The sequence below is a fragment of the Salvelinus sp. IW2-2015 genome, linkage group LG33 (genome assembly GCF_002910315.2).
Source record: "Salvelinus sp. IW2-2015 linkage group LG33, ASM291031v2, whole genome shotgun sequence".
NCBI lineage: Eukaryota > Metazoa > Chordata > Actinopteri > Salmoniformes > Salmonidae > Salvelinus > Salvelinus sp. IW2-2015.
In genome coordinates, this window is record NC_036872.1 from 21,225,044 (window position 1) to 21,231,043 (window position 6,000).

Sequence of the window (6,000 nt, forward strand, 5' to 3'; positions counted from 1 at the left end):
CGCTCTCGATMTTGCAGCTGTAGAACCTTTTGAGGATCTCAGGACCCATGCCAAATCTTTTTAGTTTCCTGAGGGGGAATAGGCTTTTCAGTTGTGTTGTGTTGTGACTAGGTAGGGGTGGTATACAGAAGATAGTCCTATTTGGTAAAAGACCAAGTCCATATTATGCCAAGAACAGCTCAAATATGCAAAGAGAAACAACAGTCCATCATTACTTTAAGACATGAAGGTCAGTCAATCTGGAAAATTTCAAGAACTTTGAAAGTTTCTTCAAGTGCAGTCACCAAAACCATCAAGCGTGATTACGAAAATGGCTCTCATGAGGACCGTAACAGGAAAAGAAGACCCAGGGGTACAGTTGAAGTCGGAAGTTTACAGACACTTAGGTTGGAGTCATTAAAACTCATTTTTCAACCACTCCACAAATTTCTTGTTAACAAACTATAGTTCTGGCAAGTCAGTTAGGACATCTACTTTGTGCATGACACAAGTAAGTTTTKCAACAAATCTTTACAGACAGATTATTTCACATATAATCACTGTATCACAATTCCAGTGGGTCAGACGTTTACACATACTAAGTAGACTGTGCKTTTAAACAGCTTGGAAAATTCCCGAAAATTATGTCATGGCTTCAGAAGCTTCTGATAGGCTAATTGACATCATTTGAGTCAATCGGAGGTGTACCTGTGGATGTATTTCAAGGCCTACCATCAAACTCAGTGCCTCATTGCTTGACATCATGGAAAAATCAAAAGATTTCCCCATGTAGACCTCCACAAGTCGGGTTCATCCTTGGGWGCAATTTCCAAACYCCTGAYGGTACCACGTTCATCTGTACAAACAATAGTACGCAAGTARAAACACCATGGGACCACGCAGCCATCATACCGCTCAGGAAGGAGATGCGTTCTGTCTCCTAGAGATTAAAACCTCTACCGAATCACCCTCCCGGATCCTGGATCCTCCTCATCAAAACACTGACTAGCATAGCCTAGCATAGTGCCACAAGTAAATAATAGCATATAAATATCATGAAATCACAAGTCCAATACAGCAAATGAAAGATAAACATCTTGTGAATCCAGCCAAAATGTCAGATTTTTTAAAGTTTTTACAGCGAAAACACAACATATATTTATGTTAGCTCACCACCATATCCAAAAAAACACAGCCATGTTTTCACAGCAAAGAATAGCTTTCACAAAACCACAAATAGAGATAAAAATAATCACTAACCTTTGAACAACTTCATCATATGACAGTCTTATAACATCATGTTATACAATACATTTATGTTTTGTTCGAAAATGTGCATATTTATAGCTACCAATCCTGGTTTTACATTGTGAACATGGCGCAAAAATGCTCCAAATTGTCCGGAGAAATTTTAGAGAGTCACGTAATCTAACAGAAAAACTCATCATAAACTTTGCTGAAAAATACATGTTGGACATATAATTAAAGATACACTGGTTCTTAATGCAACCGCTGTGTTAGATTAAAAAAAATAACTTTAGTAAAAAGCACAGCATACAATAATCTGAGACAGCGCTCAGCCATTCTCCGCCATGTTGGAGTCCAAAGAGTCCACAAAAATACGAAATAACATCATAAATATTCCCTTACCTTTGATGATCTTTCATCAGAATGCAGTGCAAGGAGTCCTAGTTCCACAATAAATCGTTGTTTTGTTTTAGAATGTCCATTTCTTCTGTGCGAATTAGCAACTTTGGCTAGCATAGTGGAGCTCACTGTTCCATGAAAGTTTGACGCATGGAACAAAAAATTCAAAAAGTCATAATAAAAGTCGAATAAACTGGTCAAACTCAGTGTGAATCCATCTTTAGGATGTTTTTCTCGTATGTATCCAATAACGTCCCAGAGGAGCATTTCTTCGTGTCTACCTAAGGCATTGCAGACAACGATATGGTGCACCCAGGTGTGCAGCAAAATACTGCCAATATGGCTGACCTGTCACTCCCAAAGCTCTTATTCGGCCCACATCAGGCTAGACACCTCATTCAACGTTCTATGCCTGTTGACATCTAGTGGAAGGCGTATGAAGTGCATACATATCCATAAATACAAGCAATTGAATAGGCGAAGCCCTTCACAGAGACCCATGTCAGAATTTTCACTTCCTCTTTTGGAAGTTTGCCTGCCAAAGTTCTGTTTACTCACAGATATAATTCAAACAGTTTTAGAAACGTCAGAGTGTTTTCTATCCAATAGTAATAATAATATGCATATCATATGATCTAGAACAGAGTACAAGGCTGTTTAATTTGGGCACAATTTTTTCCCAAAGTGAAATAGCGCCCCCTATAAGAAGAAGTTTTTAACGTACTTTGCTGCGAAAAGTGGCAAAATCACCGAACAACAGCAAAGGACTGTTGTGTGAAAATGCTGGAGGAAACAGGTACAAAAGTATCTATATCCACAGTAAACCGAGTCCTATATCGACATAAACCTGATAGGCGCTCAGCAAGGAAGAAGCCACTGCTCCAAAACCACCATAAAAAAGCCAAACTACGGTTTACAACTGCACATGGGGACAAATTGTACTTTTTGGAAAATGTCTCTGGTCTGATGAAACAAAACATAGAACTGTTTTTGGACTGTAATTTGTTTTTCAACAGGACAATGACCAAAACACCTCCAGGCTATGTAAGGGCTATTTGACCAAGAAGGAGAGTGATGAGTGCTGCATCAGATGACCTGGCCTCCACAATCACCCGACCTCAACCCAATTGAGATGGTTTGGGATGAGTTTGGACTGCAGAATGAAGGAAAAGAAGCCAACAAATACTCAGCATGTGGGAACTCCTTCAAGACTTTTGGAAAAGCATTCCAAGTGAAGCTGGTTGAGAGAATCCAAGAGTGTGCAAAGCTGTCATCAAGGCAAAAAAAAGCTGGCTACTTTGGAAAATCTAAAAAGTATTAATTTTGATTTGTTTAACACTTTTTTGGTTACTACAGGATTCCACATGTTATTTCATAGTTTTGATTTCTTCACCATTATTCTACAACGTAGAAAATAGTAAAAATAAAGAAAAAGCCTTGAATGAGTAGGTGTGTACAAACTTTTGCCTGGTACTGCAAGTATTCAGATCCTTTACTCAGTACTTTGTTGAAGCATCCTTGCAGCGATTACAGCCTTGAGTATGACGCTACAAGCATGCACACTTGTATTTGGGGAGTTTCTCCCATTCRTCTCTGCAGATCCTCTCAAGCTCTGTCATGTTGGATGGGCAGTGTCACTGCACAGCTATTTTCAGGTCTCTCCAGAGATGTTCAATCGGGTTCAAGTCTGCGGTTTGGCTGTCCAACTCAAGGACATTCAGAGACTTGTCCCGAAACCACTCCTGCGTTGTCTTGGCTGTGTACTTAGGGTCGTTGTCCTGTTGGAAGGTGAACCTTTGCCCAAGTCTGAGGTCCTGAGCACTCTGGAACAGATTTTCATCAAGTATCTCTGTACTTTGAGCCGTTCATCTTTCCCTCGATACGGACTAGTCTTCCAGTCTCTGCCGCTGAAAAACATCCCCTCAGCATGATGCTGCCACCACCACGCTTCACKGTAGSGATGGRGCCAGGTTTCCTACAGACATGACGCTTGGCATTCAGACCAACAAGTTAAATCTTGGTTTCATCAGATCAGAGAATCTTGTTTCTCATGGTCAGAGTTATTTAGGTGCCTTTTGGAAAACTCCAAGCTGGCAGTCATGTGCCTTTTACTGAGGAGTGGTTTCCGTCTGGCCACTCTACCATAAAGGCCTGATAGGTGGAGTGCTGCAGAGATGGTTGTCCTTCTGGAAGGATTTCCCATCTCCACAGGAACTCTGGAGCTCTGTCAGAGTGACCATCAGGTTCTTGGTCACCTCCCTGACCAAGGCCCTTCTCCCCCGATTGCTCAGTTTGGCCGATCGGCCAGCTGTAGGAATAGTATTGGTGGTTCCAAACTTCTTCCATTTAAGAATGATGGAGGCCACTGTGTTTTTGGGGACCTTCAATGCTGCAGAAATGTTTTGGTACCCTTCCCCAGATCTGTGCCTTGACACAATCCTATCTCAGAGCTCTACGGACAATTCCTTCGAACCTCATGGCTTGGTTTTTGCTCTGACATGCACTGTCAACTGTGGGACCTTATATAGACAGGTGTGTGCCTTTCCAAATCATGTCCAATCAATTGAATATACCACAGGTGGACTCCAAGTTGTAGAAACATCTCAAGTTTGATCAATGGAAACATGATGCACCTGAGCTCAATTTCGAGTCTCATAGCAAAAGGTCTGAATACTTATGTAAATAAGGTATTTCTGTTTTTAATTTGAATACATTTGCAAAAACCTCTAAAAAAACAGTTTTCGCTTTGTCATTATGGATATTGTGTGTAGAATGATGAGGGAAAAAAATAATTTAAATACATTTTACAATAAGGCTGTAACGTAACAAAATGTGGAAAAAGTTAAGGGGTCTAAATCCTTTCCGAATGCACTGTATGTCCTATTGTACTGCCCTCAGTGTTCAGCTTAAGTCCAGAGGTTTCTCAATGGGGGCCAGTAACCTGGGAATGCCAGATAGTTAATGTCAGTCTCCATCCAGACAATGATTAAGCCACCGGACAAGAGAATCTGCCAGGGCCAAAGTCCTCAAGGCCAGAGATGTGGTGGGATCCTCCTCACATTGTGTCCCGGTGACCCACCCAAATTCATGTGTGAGTGTTGCCTCATACACGTTTAACATTTTCCCCTTTAAAAGGCAAAAGGACGACAATCATCTACCACCTCTAAGTTGTTAACTTGTTGTACTAACAACAATGGTTAAAAAGAATTAGAATGTGGTATCTGCCACCTGGGATTGAACAGGAAATGCACCTGTAACAAAGAGTTCTGCCTCACAATGGTAGAATGGTGGTATCGCCACTGGGATGTGTACAGGAATGCACTGTACAAGAGTTCTGCCTCACTGTAGAATGGTGGTATCTGCCACTGGGATGGTGTACAGGAATGCACTGTACAAAGAGTTCTGCCTCACCTGTAGAATCGGTCCGAACACTAAAAACAGAACATTCCTGCCCACAAAATGTGATGCTAAAAACATTCCACAGGTAGAACTCTCGGGAACTACCCACATGTCAATTTTAAGCATGTGCATACAGCATTTGACACAAAGAATACCTGAAATATCAAAAACTGCATTTTTAACCAACAGAATATAATTTTCTCTATTAATTTAATTGCTGGCTTATTCCATGTCATGAGGAAACCAAGCTCACTGTCTACTGGGGCACAGACAGTAAGTCCTAACAAAAATTAATTTAAAAAATTAAAAGTGAAAGAACGAAATTAAAAAGAGGCCTATGAATTGCCAAGTGTAAGAACTTCTTGAATGTGTTTGAATTCCGCCTCAATGATCCATCTTACAGGTCCAATTATGTATACAGAGATCTATCCATCAAGAATAAAATCATTCTGGCAATATTCTTGTGCGACAAAGTGTGCCTTGAACGTAACCTTAACACATTTTAGAATAAGATTATGGTCCTATAAAGAATAATTTGTAATCAAACAATCATCAGTAAGTAATTTTGGAACATACTGACACAGTGGTACCGATTAGTAACCCTGTCAGGCGTTAATATTCTCCAGTAAACAGGAAAACGTTTAGACAAGCCTGAAGCATCATTCTTCCTGTTATTTATATATACCACACACACCAAATCAAAAGTTTGGATCTAAATCATTCAAAGGTTTAAAAAATGTTTTTACTATTTTCTACATGTATAATAATAGTGAAAACATTAAACTCTTTAAATAAACACATATGGAATCATGTATAAACCAAAAAAGTGTATATACTAATCAAAATATTATTTTCTACTTGAGATTCTTCAAATAGCCCCCCTTTGCCCTGATGACAGCTTTGATTACTCTTGGCATTCCCTCAACCAGCTTCATGAGTAGTCCACCTGAATGCATTTCAATTAACAGTGTGCCT

General features: G+C 40.0%; 1 protein-coding gene across 1 annotated transcript in view; it reads right to left on the bottom strand.

Annotated features, from left to right (window-relative positions):
- Positions 1 to 6,000, bottom strand: part of LOC111957923 (LIM domain kinase 2) — a 34,053-nt gene that overhangs the window by 24,725 nt on the left and 3,328 nt on the right. The gene's annotated exons all lie outside the window — the stretch shown is intronic.